This window comes from Rhipicephalus microplus, unplaced genomic scaffold (assembly GCF_043290135.1).
Source record: "Rhipicephalus microplus isolate Deutch F79 unplaced genomic scaffold, USDA_Rmic scaffold_123, whole genome shotgun sequence".
Classification (NCBI taxonomy): Eukaryota; Metazoa; Arthropoda; class Arachnida; order Ixodida; family Ixodidae; genus Rhipicephalus; species Rhipicephalus microplus.
The window spans coordinates 372,810-397,788 of record NW_027464695.1 but is presented as its reverse complement, the minus strand read 5'-3'; the positions used below and the strand labels follow the sequence as shown (position 1 = coordinate 397,788).

General features: G+C 46.4%; 1 protein-coding gene across 3 annotated transcripts in view; it reads left to right on the top strand.

The window, feature by feature from the left end:
- The window catches only part of LOC119163544 (Mon2 homolog, regulator of endosome-to-Golgi trafficking), a 295,128-nt gene that overhangs the window by 144,973 nt on the left and 125,176 nt on the right, over nt 1-24,979 (top strand). The gene's annotated exons all lie outside the window — the stretch shown is intronic.

Below are 24,979 nucleotides of genomic sequence, written 5' to 3'. Positions count from 1 at the left end.
AAGGAGTAACCTCGACCCCCCTTTTCCTCCTTTACTTTTTAGAGTGTACTGTCTGCTACATTGTAAACGTTCCGTGATTCTTGCTTGCGCTTTCGGAAATCGACCGCAAAGAGAGAGAGAGAGATAGAGAGAGAGAGAAGAAAGAGGTACTGCGCTGTTAGGACATAAAAGCATTCGCGCCAGTGTTCTTTTTTTTTCCTTTTCCCGTTGTTGTTTGTATGTTCAACTTCTAACAGCCGAGCACGAGGATCGTAATGCGGCAGACCGGGAAGCAGTGTGATTTGTTTGTTTTTCTCTCTCTTTCTAAATCCTCCTCTCCCAGTGCTCCCTGCAGTCCCAGTGCTCCCAGTGCCGCCATATACAGCGCGTTTGTTTTGCCGTATCGATTCGGTGCCGTCTCTGTGTCAAGGTCCCCGGGTGCCGGAACGTATACATCCGGCATTGTGCTCGACGGCGACGCAATTCCCCGTCGCCCCGGAAGCGAGCTGCCTTGTTTACTGCGCCACGGGCTCTCATCCCAGCGCTCGACATTTCCCCCTACCGTCCTTTCCACATCCCAGTTCACCGCTTGAAAGGAACACTAAATAACAAACGCTAATCGTTGCCAACCCGCGACGCTTCTAGGTAATCAGGGCGTCCACTGTTATCGTTGACTATCGTAAAACCGTGACGCCATTATCGCGTGACATCCACCGTAGGTCGCCCAGCCGTGGTGGTCTAGTGGCTATAAGGTACTCGGCTGCTGACTCGCAGGTCGCGGGTTCAAATCCCGGCTGCAGCGGCTGCATTTCCGATGGAGGCGGAAGTGCTGTAGGTCCATGTGCTCAGATTTGGGTGCGCGTTAAAAATCCCAGGGTGGTCAAAATTTCCGGAGCCCTCCACTACGGCGTCTCTCATAATCATATGGTGGTTTTGGGACGTTAAACCCCACATATCTATCATCCACCGTAGGTCGTGGGATCGAAATCCCGGCGCTCAAACGTGCCCCCCCCCCTCTTTGCGTCCCAGGTCGCCGCTTTAGGAAACACTCATTAACGTCGTCGAATCGCCTCTAAGCTATCCCGACGTTTCTGGGAAATCAGGGCGTCTAATCTTATTGTCATATGCATGGACACTAAAGTGCTGCAGTAAATTAGTTTGGACTAGTGACTAACGAACTATCTTGCTGTTGATTTCGCCGTCACGGGTCTACTTACAGGTGAGAACATTGGAGGAGTTTCACTTTTAAATTTGCCGCCGAGAATTCAATGGTGCTGAGGGCGCGCCCTATCGGACTTCACTGTTCGTTCGACCCATCGCTATCGATGGTGACCTCTCGAATTTAAAGAATGCATGCGAGCCAGTTGGTGCGTATTTATAGTATTGTTTTTTTAAAAAAAAAACAGTGTGAAGTGAACACAGAAAAGAATTCACAGCGTTGAATTTGTGGGAATTCCGCGTTCGTTCGCGTTTATAGTTCGCGCTGTTTTTATCTGTGGTCACAGATTTCATAATTTTCTTTTTCTTTTTTTGTAGTTTGCTCACTTTGGCTCTCGAAAGTTCCCTGAAAGATTTTACGTTAATTAGACATCTGCCTCTCTCAGAAGACAATGCACTTCATATTTGCTGATTAAGAAGCGTGTATGTCCCCGTCAAAGTCGATTACATCACGGCGGCGACTGGTGCGCGAACTTCAAGGGGGGCGTCGCCACCCGCACTCTTCTATTTTCGCGTCTGCCCGCTTACCGAGTGTCTTGTCGCAGAAAGCGCGATGTTCTTGGTACTGCGAAAGAACTAGTTACGAATGCAATTACTAATACGATACAAACAAAAAATGTTTAAGAGCGCAGCTTAGTCGCCCCTTCCTTCGTTGACCAACGTCGCCGTTGTCGGCGTCTCTGACGGAGCGAACGAGGACGAAAGAGAGAGAGTCTCTGACGGAGCGAACGAGGACGAAAGAGAGAGAGTCTCTGACGGAGCGAACGAGGACGAAAGAGAGAGAGTCTCTGACGGAGCGAACGAGGACGAAAGAGAGAGACCACCTGCCGTCGAGGAGTTTTTTTCCTCCACGAGAGCCAGCGAGGCGCAGCGTTAGCGTCTGCAATGCCCCGTTCCTGTTCGCGCTTCTTATACGTATTGTCCAAGATCGATCCTTCAGTGTACGATGCGAATTCTGTCTCCAGGTGGTCACCTTATTAGTGGCAAAACAGTCCCAGTATGTCGGCCAACCATAATCCTACGTTACTGGAGCGGGTAGTGACCCATGTCCAGCTCTGACCCAACGAGCCCTGATCGACGCGAGCCAGGACGGGATCAAACCCCGCTGCTCGTACGACCTTCCACCTTATCTCCTCCCTATATAGTTTGCCATCTAAAGGAACTCAAAATAACAACGCCAAATCGATATGTGCCAACGGCAGACGCTTCTGGAAAATCATCCCCTCTTATCGTTCACGTCCGGGTATATCCTTTGTTAGGTGGCGTTGTTGTTTACTCTAACGTTAACCTTTAGCCTTACGTCGATCACAAAGCAGTGTTCCTATAGGCAACTTGTAAGTCTCAACTCCAAATCGATTTAACTTCACGTGGCGTTTTTTTTTGCGTTGTCAGAACATGCACTCTTATTGTTTACTATCATTTAACTTGAACGCAGTTGCTGCTTGCCGTAATTGTTTACGCTTAATGGTGTCGACCTTTAATCTGACGTTAGGTGCAGCATGCTACTTTAAGTAACAGCGCTAAATTGATTTAAGCTTACACAACGTTTATGCTATATCAAATCATCCACACTTGTTGTGAACTCTGATATCGTAAATTTATTAACAAATATTATTTTTAAATAGCTTGTAGACAACGTAAATTAAGCTGATCGACTTGGAATTTTCCAGTTCCTTGACGTCCTTTTTCTTATGGATTGAGATGACGTTGGCATTGTTCGAATATCCTAGTACCCTCCTTGTCAAGATACACGTCGTATACAGGGTGGCTAGTTTCTCTAATACAGTCTCTCCACCGTGTTTCACCAGGTTTGATGTCATCTGATTCTCACCTGCGTCCTTACCTCTTTGCATTCTCTCTATAGGGCTTTCTTTTTCCCCCGGTCGTAACTGGTGGGATGTCCGATTGCCCTGGGCTATTGCTGCTTCTTACGTTATCATCTCGATTTTCTCGGCTGATGTACAGATCTCTGTAGAACTCTGCCGCTACCTCTGCTGTCCTGTTAATTATGTTGATTACTGGTAATGACTGTCTTTTTTTTGTCCCTTAATGCATATTTCAGATTTTCTCCTATGCACAATTTTGTATTCACAGCTTTGATGCTCCTTCTCTTCTTTAAAAATGCTCAATGCTATCTATGTTGTACGTTCTGATGTCGGCTGCCTTACGCCCGTTGATTAACTTCGAAAGCTCCGCCTGCTCTGTTTTTTCTGTTGCATTTGAAGCTTTCATGGTTTGAGTTTCACGCTTATTAATGAGGTTTCTCCGGCGGCTGCATTTCCGATGGAGGCGGAAATGCTGTAGGTCCATGTGCTCAGATTTGGGTGCGCGTTAAAGAACCCCAGGTGGTCGGAATTTCCGGATCCCTCCACTACGGCGTCTGTCATAATCATATGGTGGTTTTCGGACGTTAAAACCCACAAATCAATCAATCTTAAGGAGGTTTTTGTCTATAGGATAGCTTGTCAGTGTATTGTCTAATGACTTTACTCCCGACTCCCATTGCACACTTCTTAATCAGAATATCGTTCATTACGTGAAATGATAACGCCGTTCCCTCGGTTAGAGCACCGATTCTATTCTGAAGCAAAACTCTGAATTCCTGTACTTTCCCTCTCAGCGTGTCCGTTTCTGCCGTTCCTTCCTCAGGTCTAGGTTAATTTGAGACTTCACCATTTCATGGTCACAGCATCGGATCTTGCCAACTACTTCCACATCCTGTACTATGCCCGGGTGGGCTCACAGTGTGAACTCTGTTTTATTTTAGGGGTGAAGCTCCTGAAGCCGTGTGTCTATCCCTCCCTAGCTCGTCCGTGACCGCATAGTTCGATGACTCACTCAGCAGGTGCGGACGGACGGATGGACGGGCGGATGGATGAGCGGGCAGACCGATGGAAGGACGAACGGATGGACAGACAAATGGATAGAGATAGACAAACAGACAGACGGATGGACGCATATTAAGTACAGTTTTAAAATCCGGAAAACACCACTATTTTCGCGAGACCACGCTTGGTATAAGTGAGAAAACGTGCGAAAAGAATATTTGTGAACCATACATCGTGGCATCGTAAATTTTGGCGGTGTGTGTCGGGTCCTGTGTAGCTTCTGATCGGTAAAAAAAATGAGGTACACTTTCATCTGTGGTTGCCATAGACCATTAGACCTAACATACCACGCTGAAGAAAATTTCATCGAATCCATGTCGCGGAAATACGAAGAATACTTTTATTATCTCCGGTAATAATGAACTTATGATAGTTAAACTTGCGACATTAGAGATCTTAGAGCACAGTTTATGAATCTAAACCAAGTCATTCTTTCACTTTGGTGTTTTTTTTAAGGCGAATCTATGTGCTATCCAATCTTTCTTTTGTCGGCTGAAGCGCTATGCGTTGCTGCTGCCTTAGACACTAGCGCCAGATTTCCCCCTAGCGTGTTATGAAACTTCTTCGCCCCTCCCCCCCACCTAGCCATATTTCATTTTCGACGTCTGTTCAGGCTGTTATGACGACGTGATTTTATTACCAGGGTAATGTTATTAAACCTCTCCTCATAACACGGTGCGCGCGCAGCATTGGCGTGTTATAGGCGTAACCCTGTAAGCGCGATCATAATGGTGTTACATATAGAGCAATTCGGGAGAATAGACGTTACATCTTCAAGATTGCAATATCGTATGCAAAGTGCGCGCGGGACACGAGTATACTCGTCCGGTTGTATATGCCTCAGGACTCTTCCGTAATGATCGGCTTATTTCTTTTTCATTCATCTTTCATTCCCCTCACCCTTTTCCCCAGCACAGGGTAGCCAGCCGGTCTAAGAACTGGCTAACCTCCCCGTCTTTCCGCTTCAACTTTCTTCCTCCTCCTCCTCCTCAGTTAACTGAAGCCTTTGAAGTCCGAAGAAAAGAAAAAAAGAATTGGGTGGCCCCGCCGTGGTGGTCTAGTGGCTAAGGTACTCGGCTGCTGACCCGCAGGTCGCGGGATCGAATCGCGGCTGCATTTCTGATGGAGGCGGAAATGTTGTAGGCCCATGTGCTCAGATTTGCGTGCACGTTATGGAACCCCAGGTGGTCGAAATTTCCGGAGCCCTCCACTACGGCGTCTCTCATAATCATATGGTGGTTTTGGGACGTTAAACCATACATATCAATAAAAAGGATCGGGTGCGTCATTCATCCATAAATCTTATATCTAAGAAGCATACAATATCAGTTTTCGATCAGCACGAGTTGTACCTCAAGGCAATAAATCAGTAAAATTTATGGGAATTTGTCAAAAGCGTGATGTGATTGCGGGCAATTCCGTAGCGTGTTTGTAAGTGGGGCTTGGGGGGATTGGGGGTAGTTTGGACACCTGGTGGGTCCTTAACGTGCATGCAGCTAAATGTAAGCGCACGAAAGTTTTTTGTATTTCGCTCCTATCGAAATGCAACCGCCGTGGCAAGTAATCGAACCCAGACCCTCGAGCCTATAGGGTGGCACACCTAAATTGCTAAGGTACCACGGCTGGTAGGCATAGCGCAACATATCAGTTTCGATCATTAGGTCCAATATATATATTTAAGCTTCTTCAGGAGGGACTTACGTATTGTTGACTGCGGCGTTTCTTCCTTTCTTATTCTTTCTTTCTTTCTTTTACAGTTCTCCTAAATAATGTTTAGTTTAGAGTCACGCATGTTGTTGATGATGATGATGACGATGATGATATTTGTGCCTGGCTCATGCCCAATACAGGGGTAGGTTGCCTACCGTGGGATTGGCCAAAAAAATGGCCATGAGTGAATTTTATTGCGATTGAGAAATTTTTTAACCATAAAAATGAATTATTAACGACAGCTTACGCGTTCAGCTGCGGCATCGTGCTGACTCAATAAAACATTTTGCGACAGCGGAGTAGACAGCCCTATGACAATGTCCAACTAGCGCGCTTCCTAAAACTGAATATATATATTTTTTGTTTAAATTGTGATGTTGCAATCCAAATCGATTAAATACGCTTCTTTGAGAATGTTTTGTTCTGAGTAAATGGAAGCGACTGCACTATAAAATGGATATTGTTCTATTGATTCATCCATACTACAAAATGAACACGGAGTGGGAACGAGCCCGACTGGCTCGGTGGATACGAAAGTTTAATTTTGCAACTCGACACGGTAATTTCTGGAAACGGCACTTTCTGCTTTTAGGTAGGACGGAAAAAAAATTTCTATGCCAACACGTCTGCTTTTTCATCTTCAAACGTCCTTTTTGGTGAACGTGGTGCGAGAAACGTCTTCGTAAGCGCGATCGATTTCGACTGATTCTGCGTCGATCTCCCCCCCCCCCCCTCCCCAACTATAGCAAACGCTTACGGGACTGGCACGTTACGTACAGACCTCGTGCTGCCCACCTCTCCATTTGTGAGCGTCGTATAACCTTCATTAGTGAGACCGTGGCATCGCTTGCGAAATCCCTTTTTTCGGAGTGCTGCCGCGTGACTTCGTCGTGTTACGTGTTTGACGGTGCGTCGTCGACACGTTGCGTAATAACGCGGATGGTGGCATCATTGGGCGCTCATGTCGACGTATATATAGAAACTCGATTTCGGTATGATTGGTACGGAGTATACTGTGTGACGCGTTTACGCCGCTTATGAAAGGTAAACTTGAAAGACATTCGCCTCACAGGCACTCACAAAACCCCACAGGGTCCCTTGCACATTCCCTAAGAGGGAGCGCGAGTGAGTCGTCATCATCTTTTCCCCCCTCTTCGTTATCAATTGATTGTACGACCCCCCTCCCCTTTGGAAAGATTTAGATTACGTGATACTTTTGGTGCTACTATTGCGCTCTCGCTGTCTGTTGACTTTCCATATATATATTAGGCATCATTCATATATATGGTATCTAAGACTGTGGCCTATCCGGCCAAGGCACATGCATATATGGCGAGCACTCATATATGGCCTGAGTTGCCCATTTCTCGTTATAGCCATATATGTGAATTTTTATGCAAGTCTATGTATAGTAATTTCGTAAAGGACCACTAGAGAAAGGCTTTCGCCTTAGTAGAGAATCTCGGTGCCGGTACCTCAAAGCTGCTTGCATACGTAAGAGCTTGGGTTACACTGTATTCCCTTTGCGTGCGGCTGGGAGCACGAAAGAAAGCAAGAACGTGCGTACGCAAGCCACCTGGGATCTCATTACAAAAACTCTAATAGAGAGATTTAGTGTCGTGCCCTAAAGCGGCACGTGCACTCAAACCCATGAGCTCTTTTGTATTCTCCTTGTGCGCGGATGTCAGTAGAAGGGAACGCAGGAGCGTGCCTATGCAATCGTCTTGGTGTCCCCGGTGCTGAATCTCTCTAACACATACGTCAAGTCACGCAGACACATTAACAGCGAACGTAAGCGCTACCGTCGGAGCTACCATCTTGAGCGCTATACCGTCGGAGAAAGCCAACCGTTCAATCGTTACGGGATATAAGCGGCCCTGTCGAAATACGGCTCGCGTGGCGCAGCTTGGTTGTTTTTACCGCCAACCCGGAAGAGAAAGGGCCAGCGCTTCCATCGAAATGGCGTGCTATTTTGCGGCGCAGCGCGGGAAAATAGGGCCCGCGGCGGCGCTGGTGTCGCAATAACGATTCACAAGGGGGGGGGGGGGATCGTGCTCCTCTCCCGATATTCCGTTCATAACTCTCCTCTCTTCCTCCTCCTCTCCGACCATCTTGTTCTTTTTTTTTCTGTGCTCCATGCTTTCGGCACGGCGCGAGACTACTGTTTACAGTTAGATGTGCGTCCGTGGTTTTTTATGGGAGGAAGAAGCGGCGACTTTGTGTGGTGCTCTTGCACGCACATTCGTGCACTCGCTGAGCTTATTCGAGCGGCGGCTGTGCGCGTGGGCGGGCACACACTGTCTGTCTTGACCGGGAGGAGAGAGCGGGGGTTGTGTGTTGCTCTTGAAAATCGATTCCGGCACGTGTCAAGGACGACCCACAGATTTTTTTTATATGTACACATATTTTTTTTCCCGTTTCGTCATCGGGAGTGCGCGCGCAGCGAGTGGCTGCACTTCCGGGACCATTTGTATCCTAAATTACTTGTTTTTATTTATTGGTTTATTTATTTATTGGTACTGCAATCCCCTGGAGAAACTTTAGCAGGTGGGTACAAAAGACGTAAACATCAGCATATACCACCAGGCCTTCCTCTCTCTCTCTAGGAAATAGAAAAAAAAAGAGGTCTACGCTTCTCAAAAACTGGTCGACGTTTTGGTCGGAGACCGTTCTTCATCGAGGTTCTACGTGAAGACTCGGTCTCCGATCGAAACGTCGACGAGAGAATGGTGTTTCGAAATGCGCGCACAGCTATATAATAAACTGTTAATTCAACTTTTCGGTTAGAGACCGTTCTCTCTGATCGAAATGCTCACCAACTAAACAGTCTTTTTGAAGCGTATATCCATTTCCCGTACGCAGTTCGAAAGTGACCGCTAAAAACGTGCCTATTCCGACGTTTCGACCGGAGTCTGACCTACGAAAACTGTAAACGAACTGAGCTGTACAGTTCGTGTACTAACGTTGTGGCCGGCAGACCAGCCTTTATCGAATCAAACAACGAATCGAACTTTTAATTCACGTTGAATTCATAAGAAAATTTTGAAGGGTACTCGGAGCTAAAAAATCTTCTCCACACAGCTTGGCTGGGTCCCCGAAGTCGTTTTCGTTGGCAGCATACAACGTTCGCAGCACGGATATGCACATATAAGATTATCATTACAACATGCACGAGTTATACTATAAGAGCTTCAGTGGGGATTGCATATTTTACTTATGTGATTCTTAAAGGAGAAAAGAAGATGAAAGTGAGACCCGTAACTGTCTGCATCATAGTGCGACACCTCAACAATAGCTCCCGAGGGATGGGGGTAAGGAGGGATTAAAATGATAGGATTATATATATATATATATATATATATATATATATATATATATATATATATATATATATATATATATATATATATATATATATATATATATATATATATATATATATATATATAAAGAGAGAGAGAGAGAGAGAGAGAGAGAGGCACATGGACAGCAACATCCAGAAGCAAGGAGAAGATAGGAAAGATGGGATGGACACGGTCACAGGAGTCCGAGGACAGGGAACCACTCTGCGAGAACTCTTGTCGGCGGCAGGGTATGGCGTAGGGCGAGCCAGTCGGCCAGAGCTGCGCTGCCGTCGGATATCGCAGGGGCACAACCGGTCGGCACAAAGTCCAGAAAGCGAGTTCGGGGATTACATCAAGTAATAAACGTTACATATATATTCAACGAGTTTCAGTTGTACTCTTCAGATGGAACGTTATTGATGGAGGTCATAAGCCTTCGTCGAATTTTAGTAAAAGACATCTTTTTCTCGTTAATATGTTACGACAGCGACGTTAGCCGTAGGAAAATGTCAAGACCGTGGATTGAGTCTGAATCAAAACATTGCTGCTGTTGTGATAACGTATACGTATAGACGGCGTTAACCGACATGGGTGTGTAATTGGGCAGACCTGTAGCCAACATCAGTGGCCAACGTGCATTATGCGATAAGATTGACATTCTCTGCGGCCGAGTTGGGAATCGAACATCATTTTGATCGTGACGGGGCGGAAGCGACGTGTACGTCCGTGCTTGCGTCGGCGCGGGTTGGCCCGCAACCGACGTGTCAAGTTTGGAAGTTCTGCGAAATTCTGTGAACAGCGTCGTCATCTATACGCCAAATTGCTACTCTGGATATACATTTGATTGATGATTTGAACGATTTGTGGGGTTTAACGTCCCAAAACCAGCATATGATTATGAGAGACGCCGTAGTGGAGGAGCTCCGGAAATTTCGACCACCTGGGGTTCTTTAACGTGCACCCGAATCTGAGCACACGGGCCTACAACATTTTTCCCCTCAATCGGAAATGGAGCCGCCGTAGTCGGGATTCGATCCCGCGACCTGCGGGTCAGCAGCCGTGTACCTTATAGCCACTAGACCTCCGCGGCGGGGCTGTGGATACACATTTGCGTTTCAATTTTTGCGAACACAAAAATGTGGCATACATAACGGGAACTTCGGCCACCTTTTACGACGCGCAGGCAAAGAAGCCAAATTGTAAACACTCGCATTTATACCAGTTTCGTACAAAGTTTTGGAATACTATAGGCGTGTGCATATAGTTCTGCAAAGCTACATTGAGCATAGCAAAAAGCTGTCCGGAAGAAACAAGGGGCGAAAATACATTTCATAGCTGCCGAGTTTATTTCGCGCCTTACTGTGCTGTATAGGCTGCTGCCCCGAAAGGTGGTGGGTTAGATCCCGACTGGTGTTCGCGTTTTGGTCGAGGCGGAAATGCTAGACGCCGGCGTATACTTTGCAATTTCTGCGCACGTTAAAAAAAAAACACCAGACCGTCGAAATCTGCGGAGCCCTCCACTACGGCGTTTCTCATTGTCACATCGGGATTCTGGGACGTAATAAAACCATGAAATGTCGCTATTGTTCTGTAATTTCATATCTGGTGCAAACAAGTTTTCGATCTCGTGATCTTTTCGCAAATTTATTAACTCATCACAACCAATATGCTATTTCGAACATCGTGACATTCCGCCGTCTTGTAAGTTCCTATTGGTCCGGAGGGCTTGTGCGTGCATGGCCTGTCGGATTGGCATGCAGACGGATGATTATACGGTATCTCGATTTGATTGGCTGGAAATGCCGCCGCAACGGAATGCGGCATCGTGCACTGTACACAATGCTGAATCTCGTACGTCATCGTGATTTGCTGTGTTAATTAGTCAAGGCCCATCGCAATTCCTGGTGGGTGATTTCCCCCGTCAAGAGTCGACGCGTCAGGTGATGCGGTTGACGGCAACAAGGTTAAGTTAACTGTACATTAAAATACTTGTCAGTTTGAACAGGCACAATTAACTACACAGGGCTATCACTGTCCTATATGACCTCCTAACAACGGCGGCTCGCATTCAGACTCCATTCGTAATAAAGTTCAGTTCTTGTCTTTATCGTATACACGAATTCGCGCTTCCGTATATTCGTCACCGCCTAGCAACAACACAATTGGCGCGGCTTCTTTATCTCACATTGTCAACACACTGCAGCGACATTGATACATGCATTGGGTGGCATTATTTAGTTCGGCAACGGGCTCTTGTTTGGTTCTACTACTTATTTATTTATTTATTTTTCCTAAAAGGCATCCGCGCGTTATAATGACGCCGAAATTCTGCCGATACAAATCCGTAATTATAAACATATATAGATCGCTCCCTCCCGAAATGTTAGCGACATTTTTTTTTTGTGTACGTATGTGTTGTTCCGTGAATCGCGCGCATTTAATTATTTGCGTCACCTCTGTGTGCAGCTTATCAGTGGATCGCGCTAATCCGTCTTTCTTTCCTGACACCTGCTTGTTTCTGTGCGTGCTTGTTACCGTGCGTCATCGCAATATACGGCGATTAAAATCTATTCAACTCCTTCGCATGCAGGAATGTGTTTCTCGCAAGCGCAAGCTGTGGTTGTTTGTCGCGGAACGTTGGTTGTTTTAGTTGATGTTTGTTCTCTGGAACGTCGTCAAGGCGTCACACAAGTGTCACGCTCGGGGGTTTGTTGTTGAGCTGAAGGAACAATGGAACACGCTTTAATAACGCTCGCCGCAACCATGGGTGTTTAAGGAATGCGAGATGTGCTAGGATGCCGTTGTCGCCCCCTTATGACGCTTGAGGTCGCCACTTGTCAGATGCGTTTCTGTTACGAGGTCTAGAATGCAACTTCTATGGGTTATGCGCAAATTTTGATGTCAGCGACGGTTGTCCATCTCTGAGCAAGAGCCACGAATTTCGAAGGCAGTGCTTTTGATTTACCGTGATCCTCGGAGCCTGCAGCAGTAGCCGGGACCACGTCTTGGATGCCATGTGGTTCTGATCATGGCTATATTGTCCAGTTAGAGCAGTACTGACACACAGGCTTCTTTCTGTAACATTGAAGTTGCTTCAAAGAGATGTTGCTGACATTCTAGTACATTATTTTTTTGCGTATACTAGATTGAATTTTCGACATTATGAATGTTCAGGACGAACCTATATTTGGCATGCCGAGTTGATCACGAAAATTGGATGCACAGCGCAAAGAGCATTACCGCGACGTAACTGCAGGGAGCTGAATTGGTTCAAGTTGTGTGCTGATCGCATATAGGGCTACGGATATAGATGATGTGGTTGGTTGGTTATGTTAAAAAAAAAGAATGGCAGATAACTTGATCACTGGATTCACATCGAAGACAGTGCTGTGGTTTTCAACTGCGGATAGGCAACAGTTAGCAAGGATTAGCGAAAACTGGTCATCATTTAGGTAACAATAAATCATATTAGAGAGTGTTGGTCGTGTGCCACATGGTCTTTAAAACATGCCCCCCCCCTCCTCCTCCTCCTATTTATTCTGCTGCTATCCACTGTATAGTATATAGTACCTATAATTATTCGTTTTGTTGATAACTAATACAGAGGTGGATGCGCAAAGTATTTACCCCGGATATATGTTGTGATGTGCGGGGAACTGTTCACGATAATGGTGGCGACACTATTATAAATGTTTTTTGACGTCAGATTTCGGGCGAGATACCATCAGGCCTTTGCGGGTGACAGAAAAACAAAGCAAAGAAAAAAATCAAACGGGTAAACGTAATTTTCAACTACCGCGAGTGTAGTTGAAAGAAAATTTTGAATGCGCCATCACTGCTGGCCCCTTTATCTTTCTGTTAATCTATCTCATTGTCAATCTCTAACTGCGTGTTTAGCCCTATCAATGTTGTTTCTAAGACAAGGAACAAGGAGAGGATGTTGTACTTTCTCCATGCTCGTGACCTTGTTAAGAGAGCGTGTGCGTGTATACCCGCCCGTCCGTCCATCCGTACGACCTGCAGTCACTTTTCTTAGAGCCCATTGACAGGCCAATGACGATAGTTATAGCGGGATAACAGAACGACGACAAAGGAGCAAGAAGGAGACTCCGTTCTGTTTTCGCGCCATAACTATCGTCATGTAATACCAACTAGCCGAAACTGCCACACTCCTTGACAGGTATTACATATGGGTTGAAAAAAGCAGCTACAGCTAATAGCCGTAACATAGACGTTGAGGTAAAAGAAATGCAATGCAGGATACTACGAAGATGTTCGTGAAAGTTGTGCGTGGTAGTATGAAAAATTAGTACAGCTTCACGAAGTTCAGACACATTGAATTATAAAACATATCACGCATGAACTACAAACCATAGAAATACAGGCTGCTAAGCCTTACATACTACACACCAGCACACGAGCGTATTAACAAAATATTTCCGATTGTTATCGGCAATGATATCAACCTAGGGTCTTTCCCGGTGGTAGATGGCGAGGAAACATGGTGATTGATAAGTAACGGTAGTAAGGGCAAATATTGAACGTGTTTTAGAGGGTTGGTGCAGTCACTCCGTTTCTAATAATGTCGAGATAAGACGCTGTATACTTATCCCGGATGAAAACAGCGTTTTTTTTTATACAATGATCGCGACGCACTGGTCGGTGGCCGCGGTTCTTATTCAACTCGGAACAGGTTAAGTAATCGTGTTGAGTCGACGTGCTCTGTTGCGCCTATATCGCGAAAGTTCACGTGGCGCGAAACGCGGGCACGTCCTGCTGGGTTTGGAGAGAGCTGAACGAGTTGGGGTCCGTATTCGCGTTACAAGACTGGTCGTGCAAAACACGGGCACGAGGCAGAAGTAAAAGCGACGGAAACACCCTGGTCTCGTAACAAGTCCTTTGGGCCCTTCTTATAGGGGCGTTATGTTGGTGGCGCGACCTTATTAGATGACCTAAGTTATGAGTCCACATTACGTGTGCTCAACGCACTCACGTAGCGAAAACGCGGGGGGCCCAACCCACAGTTACGTGTATTCGCCTGCGGGGAGGGGGTGGGGGGGGGGTGTTTTCTCGGTACTACTCCGGTTGTGACGAGATCGCCAAGTGCTGAGAAAGGAAATGGAAGGGGGGATTCCAAAAGCGGACGAGCTACGCATGATTGTGCCTCCTCGGAAGCTGCAGCAGCGGAGGAGGGCCGTTATCCTCGCTCAAGGAGGGAGGAGGGTCGCGTTCGTGGAAGGCATATTTTCATTGAAGAGGATATCCGGCTAGGGAATCGGCGCCTCGGTCGAACGGGGACGAACGGGGACGAGCCTAGGGAAGGGCCCTGGAGGCGCGGCGTCCCCGTTTCTGGGGATTGCGTCGGGTGACGCAATTCGCGGGTAAAGGCCGTTGAATTTTCCCTTCTCCTCCATCTACGTTTGGCGGTCCTCCTGCTTCCCTCCTCTGACGGCACGTGCCGTCGAAGCGGCGTGTTTATGCCCTCGGCTTGCGTTTTCTTTGTGTTACTACTATCTTCGTTTCTCGCTCATTATTTTTTGCGTCGCGCGCTCTGTGTCGGTTCCCGTGGCAGCGGCGGCTTTCTAGCGCCCTGCGTGTATCGGTTTGATTCCGGCCAGCGGCCGACCGCTTTGCGTTGCGGCTCTGCGTGTTTGCGTCTCTGTATCTATCTTATTGCAAGCGTCGAGTGGGAGGGGGGGGGGAAGAGGGGTGAATCCCTTTGTGAGTCCTACGTATGCAACGACCTCTCTGTTTGTGCCTCGTATAATCGGTGTTTTTTTTTTGTTTTCTCGACGTACTTATGCACGGCTCGGGTTATTACTCTGGTGGACACATGCTGACGACTGCCCTCCGACCCCCCCCTGAACCCCTATCCCCTCTATCTGTTTCTCAGTCTCCGCTCAAACTCCTCCCCCCTTTCTGTCTTATTACGCGGCTGGATTTTTTTTTCATCGCACTTCTGTTGTCCCGCGAGTCGGCTACTTCACGTGTTTACCTAATTGAAAGCTTTCCTCGTATTCGAAGCGGCGGCAATGATGGGGAAAACAGCGTGCCAAGGAAATAACACGGTGGAAAGCCCCCTCCCCCACCACCCGTCGCCGCCGCCTCCTCTTCTGCGGATAAAAAAACTGCTTCCCCCAGCGTTGTGACGCCCGCTGCTGCCGGTTGTTTGCCCCTGGCTTGCGAAGGGGTGACGCAACGTGTCGCTGTATAGATGGCGTTAGGGGGCACTGCGCGGTTCGCCGGGAAGGGTTAATTGGATTCCCTCGCCCTCCGCGGATCCTCTCCCTTTCTCCGAGACGCGTTCCTCCTCTCCTAATGAGACGAGATCTTGGAAGGGCGTCGCACTTTCGCTAACCTACACTGGCACAAGCTTCTTTTCTTTGCTCTTGTGTGCTCGTCCATTCGTTCGTTTCAGTTAAATCGCGGTATTGTTCCCTATGCCGCGGTGCCGTGCTGTCACTCGGCGCCTCTCCTTCTCTCTCGGTTTATTTTTACGTATCTTATTCTTCTTTCTTTTTGGAGACTCGGAAAAGGAAATAATTTATTTGGATGAAGGACTTTTTCGGGAAATTCCCTCGCCCTCCTCTCTCTCTCTCATATAGCATCGGTATTGGGGAAAAAAAGAACACGCGCACCGCCGGCGTTGCCTAAAAATAGCCTCACTGCCTCGTGGAGCAAAATACACGCGCGTTTTTTTTCCCTTGTTATTTGACTGACGCGTGCAACATTGACTTTTTTTTTTTCGAGAATATCCTGGCGCGTGCATCGTAAAACGTGTCACGAGTGACGCATCTGGCTTCACAGATTGCGAGCACCAAGAAAATAGCGTCATTAAAGCAATATGTATCGTTTCCTGCTATGTGGGTGCATTGTGCAACTAATGTTACCTGCACGACCTCTGTTTTGTAATTAATGTCTATCGTTATTCGCGTGTTTTGATAAAGTATAATATCTGGGGTTTCGTACGTCCCCAAAATCACGGTACGTTGTAGAGACGCCATAGTGGAAGGCTTTGGACATTTCGACCATAGCTAGCTAGACACACGACATACGTTCTGACGTCCTCCGCGCTGGTGTAGCGGGTCAAGGTGTTCTGCTGACCTGAAGGTCGCGGGTTCGATTCCGGCCGCGGTGGTCCCATTTCGAAGGGGGCGAAACGGTGGAGACCCGTGTATACGATGTAATAGTGGGAGATGATTTAGACTCCAACCAAAAGTTTTGAAGAAACCCGACGCTTCGAAACCGACTTCGTTTCTTCCTCAAGGGTGACTGTGGAAACTACGTAACAGCGGCGTCTTCAAAGCAGAAGACGCTTTTAAGACGCCGCTGCTACGTAGTCTCCGCTGTCACCCCTGAGGAAGGAACCAAGTCGGTTTCGAAGCGTCAAGTTTCTTCAAAACTTTTGGTTGGACTCTAAATCATCTCGCAGTTTCATACCCAACCAGACAAGATTTCTGTCGAATGTTTACATTCAAAACGATGTACTGGTGCACGTTAAAGAACGCCAGATGGTCAAAATTGCCGGGCCCTTCACTATACGGCGTCATGATATGTGATTGATTGATATGTGGGGTTTAACGTCCCAAAACCACCATATGATTATGAGGGACGCCGTAGTGGAGGGCTCCGGAAATTTTGACCACCTGGGGTTCTTTAAGGTGCGCCCAAATCTGAGCACACGGGCCTACAACATTTCCGCCTCCATCGGAAATGCAGCCGCCGCAGCCGGGATGCTATACGGCGTCTCTCGTAATATTATCGTCGTATTGGGACGTAAACCCCGGATATTATTATTATTATTATTATTATTATTATTATTATTATTATTATTATTATTATTATTATTATTATTAACAAAGGTGCTGACGGATCGGCGCCTGTGTTGTGCGTATCTTTTTTTTTTGTTTCTTCTTTTACTGTTAATGCTTTCTTAAATTTCGCGCTGTTCTCACAATCACGTGCAACCATGCTAGCCCACCCATTAAGTCTTCTTTACCCAAGCGGAGTTCGCCGATAAGCCCCGCCGCGGCGGTCTAGTGACTAAGCTACTCGGCTGCTGACCCGCAGGTCGCGGGATCGAATCCCGGCTGCGGCGGCTTCATTTTCGATGGAGGCGAAAAAATGCAATGCAGGCCCGTGTGCTCAGATTTGGGTGCACGTTAAAAGAATCTCAGGTGGTCGAAATTTCCGGAGCCCTCTGCTACGATAGTTATGGCGCGAGAACAAAACGACGACACAGAGACAAGAAGGACACGTCGTTTTGTTCTCGCGTTATAACTATCGTCATGCCATACCAACTAGCCCAAGCTGCCACACCTCTACTACGGCTTATCTCATATTCATATGGTGGTTTCGGGACGTTAAACCCCACATATCAATCAAGTCAAATCATAGTCGATCACTGATAGTGAAAGTTACCACGGTATACAGGATCGCGGCGTATGCTATAGGCAGGCTATGCGAGTTTCTGCAGTTCTATTAGTAATGGGCGATGAAGGTGCAGCAGTTCGCCCATGGCGCTCACTGCTTTAGGCCTTCGCTTATTCCGCGCCGCACCTGCTTGTCTAAATAAACACTATACGAAAAAAAATGCTTCTCGTTGCGCATGCACCTGTATAAATTCGCACACCTGTATAAATGCGCACACCTGTATAAATACGCTTATGCTTTCTTTTTTTTACCTGTAAAAGCAGCACATCGCCTGCCGGCCAGGCGCGCGCGCACCTGCGTTTAGAAAAGGGCGGTGTGTGCATCCATCAAAATGTGGCCATTTTTTTGTGAACGTGCACCCGAGGTTCGGCAGCCCGGCGTTGCCTTAGCCCTACCATAGATAGGATGCTGTTTCTCTGCTCGTATGTCCATAGTATAGTCGACGAAGTGCTCCAGTGTGGTTTGAATCACTTCGCACCCTTAAAGCACTGTGGCTGTTTATTTATTTTATTTATTTATTTAATACATACTGCAGACCACAGTTGTGGTCCTGGTAGGACGAGCACTTGAATAGCACAATAACACAAAAATAGCAAAAGGGACAAAAATGAAACCGCGGACATTGCATTGTCAATCCAACACACAATTAACAACACTAACAAAAAATGGGGCTATACAGTATCTAATAAGTATAGCTCAGCAATGGAATTCCATTCAGCCACGGTACGCGGCGGGAAAAATGAAAATTTGTAAGTATCGGTATGCGCTTGGTATGGTGTTAGCGATCTAGGGTTATGGTGCCGCGTGTGTTTTGTGGTCAGGGCGGATATATACAGGGAGTTAAAGTTTGTAGCGCTGCATTTAGTTAGCGATATACCATTAAAGCATTTTGAAGAACCCAGGGCCCCTCCTTTTGCCGGACAATATTTTACAAAAAAACGGGAAGGCTGCTTGACATCTCTCCAAATTGCGTCTTCGTTTGCGTCAGGATTGATGTTTTACTCGAAATGTCGTTTAGTAATCGAAATTGTCTGTAAGAGCTAAAATGATATTCTCATTAGCTAAGTTGTCCCAATTTTTTCAAGCTAAGTTGGCCAAGATACCAACGAGTTGTCGAAGCACCTTATACTGCCGGCTGATAATTGGAATTCACCAATCTAAAGAAATCGCAAAATGTTAGCAGAGTTTAGATTAACAGGTCTGTACTTTTTTAGGGCGACTGAATTTCAAACCTACCAGAAACTTGCGCTTATTTCGTGACTGTTTGTTTAGTTATGCAGACCAGGAACACTCCGGCCGACACTGAATGGCTGGTCAATGTGTCATTGATACAGCGAAAATTCTATTGAACGAACTTTAAGCGATTTCAGGACAAAAGTTCGTCAATGTGAAAGTTCGCTCAACTGAAGTAGCTGCGTTGAAACTTTTTATCTGACGCTAAAGGTAAAAACAAATATCAGTTGATATATTTGAGCCCTTTTATTTGCAATGCTGCATTTTTTAATGTGACTGTCTGCTTATTCAGCACTGTTTGGAAAATTTTAGTCGTATTTTCTTGCCCTTGTGAACTTTGGAATGCAGTGGCCGTGAGCTGAGTCACTGTCTCCTAGCTCACACAAACTTTCCCCGGCATGATATTCTGCTGGGCAGCGAAGAAGGTGATTTTTTCTAAGTACATCGCGCTTCTTTGGCTGAAATTTTTGGTCTAGAAGGGTTACCTCTTTTTCCTCCTCCTCTTGATGTCGAACGCTCGCTAGGTTCTTTTCTGAAGACGGAGTGGAGCATGCCTCGACGCGATATAGTCACAGGTGATAGAGAGTCGTCAAAACCGAAAGTGCCCTCTCTGATGACGTGAGAAGCGTCGGATGGCGTCACTTAATATCTTCCTACAATTGAAAGGTGCTCCGCACCAACTTCGTTAAACTGTGACGCGCTATCATTGGACCCAAGGACACTTAGGTGGATGATGTTAAAAAAAAAAGAAGTTTGTTCTGCTGAATAGTGGTGTATGCAGGGTAATTTTTTTTTCGGTGGGGGGGGGGGGGCACCTTCTTGTTTTGGATTGGGGGCTGGGCAGAAAAAACTGGTAGATTGTCATTTCATGCTCGGTATACCTCGACAAACAAACGAACAAATAAATAAATAAATAAATAAATAATCGCGGGGCTGTGAGGCACGGGCTTGGTGTACATGCCGAATGATAAGCGTATGCACTGTATTTTTTTGTTTTTTTTGCCAGGCTACTTTGTGAAGATCCTTAATAGCTTACCGCGCATTCTAAAGCGCGGACCAAGAAAACACATAATGAGACAAGCGTGTCTCTTCTTTGTGCGTTTGTCGAAGCGCGTTGCAAGCTATATAACGGATAGGAGCTGTCTATGTGGTATTTTTCTTCACTCTGATTACATTATCTTACACACGCACGCACACACACACGCACGCACACACACACACACACACACACACACACACACACACACACACACACACACACACACACACACACACACACACACACACACACCTCTCTGCTGACAGGGAGTTGGTGGGAACAAATCTGAGCATTAATGACCTGCGCATCGCAAGAAAGTCGAACTCGTCACTTGCGTCTCCCCATTACTTGAATGTGGAATGCTTCGATCGCTTCACGAGGTGATTTGAAGCTGCGCCCGCGGAGAGATATACGAACGCATACACAAACACGGGGGGCAGCCGCACGTATTGCGACGCGATGTAATATGCGATGCGTTAGGTTTTCCAGTGCTATGAACCTTGATTAGCCTCGTTTTCTTTCGGACTAGACCACAGCGTGAGTGGTGTAGGGTGAATCTTAGCATCCCCTAATGGAGTCTCCTGTTCACTTCTATGGACATAATAATGCCGTTCGTTTTGTCTTTACCCGAGATACGAAAGGGTAACGCCAACTGCTGATGATGGTGACGGCATTTCGGCGTGCCCGCTGAAATAGTCTGTACATGTATATTTCTCCCTTCAGCTCGTTCCCGCGACGTCGCCCTTAAATGACTGACGTGTCGAGAGTTCATCCACGAGTGACATCTCCGCGTTATTTTAGTCTCAGCTCCCGGGGAGACGGTTATTTGCCATCGCTTTTGCGGTAACACGTATACCTACGAGTCGCGTAAACATGACGAAGGGACGAAACAGAAGTTCACGAGAATGTCGCACTGTCCTATGCATGTTTACAAATGCATATACAGGAAGTAATTACGGAGGAGGAAGGAGGGTTCGGTAAACGTTCTGCCACTCTGTAAAGTCGTGTCGTTTGCGAAGAAACGCGAATGTCAGACCTATTCAATCGGACACTCTTCGATCCCGGCGGGGTGCACCGAACTCCGTTGGCGACGTGCGAGGAAGATAATGGTATCGACATCTTCGTTTGCAGAGGTGGGGGGTCCCCGAATGAGGGCGACGGGTCTAAGTTCTGTGCAGTCTACAGGAAGGCGTTTGCGTTGATAAACTAGCACGATATTCGTGCGGTACGAGTGCACATCCACGAGAGAAATTGCGTAGACAACGTATAGGATCGCGAGCAGAAAATATAAAAAAACATTGTGGTGGACTGTGTTGTTTTTTAATGCGAAGCATTTCTTAGCGAACTTCGGCGACTTTGAGCGTATCTATCTATCTATCTATCTATCTATCTATCTATCTATCTATCTATCTATCTATCTATCTATCTATCTATCTATCTATCCGTCCGTCCGTCCGTCCGTCCATCCATCCATCCATACATCTATCCATCTATATATCAATCTAATCTGCTTTCGTTTGGGTGCTCTCGTGGTCACCCCCTTAACTCGGCCTGAACCAAAATTAGCATGAGAGGGTAAGATGGTTTGACAATTATGATGCGATGGTCAAGACTTAGATAATGTCACAATCCCGTCACGCACGTCGTCAAGCACTTCCAGCCAGACAGTGGCACATACGCACGGGTGGGTATGTGCCGCCGGTATGCGGCGGGTATGTGCCACAAGTGATCATGTGACACTTAGTATCTACCCAGCAATGACGAGAACACACATGGGCTATTTTAACGCGTGAGCGTTAAGCAATACCCGACATCGATAGCGTCGGCCAAATGAAGGCGTAGAATAAATGTCAGTGTTAAGAAAAACTTGACATAGGTAGCGTTGACCCCCCGACGAATGCAAATAATAAATTTCAGGGTCTCAGTAGGAATCGAACCCAAGCATTCTGCGTGGCAGTCAAGCATTCTACCACAGAGCTACGTACGCCAGGTCTCGGAACCACTCTTCAAAGAGACGCTAATCTTCGTGAAACGTCAATAGTGGTTGCAGTGGTGCCTACTCAATTTTATAAACATACATGTGTACTACTTCAATGCAGCTGTCTCGTCGGGTTAACGTCAATTGTGGTATAGGTGCCATGCGCTGAGGTTGATTTATGTAGCAGTGTCCAGGGCCCAGCATCTTCGCAAGCATCAGCGCTTCATATCAGCTTCTGGTGTAGCTCATACGCATGTTTCAGTTGACATCGTTGCGCAAAACCAAACAACTGGTTATATATAAACATCTGCAACTTTTTGAACATATGCCTGTGCGTGCAACATTTGTACATATATTTTGCGTGATTTTATGACGTGTCACTCAATAAAAAAAAAATGCGACGTGGTCATTTTCCCCTCGCATGCTTCGCGTAACGTCAATTCCAAGGTACGTGGGATCTGCCGACTTTTTCTTACTTTGTATATGGCACTGTCTTATACGCGAAGCATTAGTCGATCACGCCATTCGCCGGCAACAGTAGCTTACACTGGTCAGGGTTATCAGTTAACTTGTATCAGCGATCGAACACTACGACCTGTAGAGGAATATATTGCACGCTGATACGAAAATGAATTCCTTGATGGCTTAGCGGCTAAGTTAATGCGCTGTTAACCGCGGGCTTGAATTCGTGATACGGCATTCGGCAAGTTGAGATTTGTTGCGCTTGTTGTTCAATACTTGTCGTAGCTGAAAAAACAAAGTTCAAACACGTGCCCTGAATGCAGCTTGCGCGCGGCCTCACTGGCATCCGCTGATGGGTGCTATTGTGCTAATTTCGGGACGACTCCGCAACGTCCGTGCACCAGTTTTTTTTTTGTTTTATTTTTCCGTCGCCCTTCGTGGCTCGGCGTTGAATTATACTTGCAAGTGACGTCACACTTCCGCCGTTATCGGAGCAGCACGTGTGGCTGAGACGCAGATTTTTTAAATTTTTGTCCGCCTAATTATTCTCAACTATTTTAAACGTTGTGCGGCATCACGTCAGTGTGCACTCGTACAGCAAATACGCGGTCACCGCTCAGTCGTGACAGTGAAAAAAAAAAAGAAATGTTTTTTTTTTATAAATTGCGGCGAATTTCCGTCGTGGAACTGTCGTGGCGTGCAATGCATAGGATGGAACGAGGCGGAATATAGGGGACTGTTAAGTTGTTACTTTGCGTTAGGATTGGATAGCCTACACTGCGAAACACTAGCGGGGACTAGCCAAGAGTAGTTGGCACTAGTCAGATGTCTCTCTATTCGCACTCTCAATCATTTCTACACACACACGCACACACACGATATTTCATACCCACTATAGGCCACCTACAAAATCATATTTTCTTCTCTCGAAGCTTCCGGGGGGGGGGGGGGGCTGACGGAAGAACTTACACTGAATTATTAGGGAGTTTTTGAATACCGTTTGCAAGCACGCAGGCGTTGCGGGCGTTGCGGGCGCCATATGAGATTCAGAATAGCGTTTGCCCTGCTGCGATCCGCAACGCACGATCGCAGCGACACCGTAGCCTCGACACCAGCGCTTGCGTGCCACATGCGGGCCGCCATCACCGTTCGTAGCCTCGAAACCAGCGCTTGCGGGCCACATGCGGGCTGCCATTACCGCACGCAATTTCGGATTTTCGATGCTCTCGAACGCGTTATTCGAAGGTCGTAGGTTCGGTTCCTGCTCACGGCTGGTTATTTTTTCATCCACTTTTCTTTCTTATTTTACATTCCATTGGTTCTAATAACTTCCCCTGTACATTCCTTGGCATTACTGTCTGTTAGATCTTTTATATATATATATATATATATATATATATAGCGTTTAATCACTAAAACGACTTAACTTGCGTGCACCCTTTAAATAAACCATATACGAGCGCCATATTCCTCCAAAATATATAATGGTAGTAAGTCTGTTAGTAATTAGACCAACTATTTTAACAAACTCAATATGACTGTCACAGTCTCGAATGATGTGTGCACTGACATCTGGAAGCTCAGGCACGATGGAGGCAATGGAGGAACGTTTGTCTGCTCATTCAGTGACGTCATTTCCGTGACGGAAGTTATTTTTAGTTTTATACGTGGCCTGGCGTAACACACTTTCGTGCTTGAAAACAAAACAAATAGAAATGTACGAAGTCCTTGCAAACAATTGGTAGACATGTTAATCACTTAACTAAGGTTCTACGAGGACATGCTGCTTGTTCCGACAGCCGCTGAACAAGACTTTAGCCAATACCAGTGAGCATTCAGCATCTTCTGTCATCGTCAACGAGTATAGTGCGAAGCATATTCGGTTAGAAGTTGTCGTATAGATCACCATATACTTCGTAACAAACTGTATTCGTGAGACGTCAGAGTTGGCCGTATTATTTTGCGATTCGCCGGGGTATAGCTTATAGTATGAGGTGTCTCGTTTCCATGCTCGAGGTTGCTGGTTTGATTACCGCGGCCAAGTTGGCGGCATGTTGATGTGGGGCGGAATGCAGAGAGCACCCGTGGTCTTATATTTAGGCGCACGGTGTCGAAATGAATCCGTCGTTACCCCACTACGGCGAGCCTCATAATCATATGGCGGTTTTGGCACGTAAAACCCCAGCAATTGTGTTATATAACTTGGAAGGCTCGGGCTAGTCGGCGATAGCGTCATCTTTTTCGGTTTTTTTTTAATTTTTGTCTTGGTTTCATGCTGTTTCTTTCTGCAGGCTACATTTATATATTTGGTTTTTGCTTCCAATAAAATTTCAGTTGAACGTATAGCGCTTGTCCTGTGTCCTTTGCTCGTCTCACGTACGTGCATTTAGCTCTTCCATATGTTGTGGGTTATAAAGATTATAATATAACACGCTTTTCATTCACTGTACTTTTGTCTAATAGTAAAGAACGACAACAGTATAACTCGAAAAAAAAACATGTTGCAGTAAAACTATGCCATGAGGTTGAGTGTGTAAAAGAAAACTGCACATCAACGAACGACATTCCTAACGAAATCACTGCGAACCTACTACAAGCTACATTCCAATTCAAAATCGCTGCTCTGTCTCAAAGCGTATACTCGGTGTGGCGTTGTATAACAAAAGTCGCGTTGCAGGTTTCGTGGCATACGCGA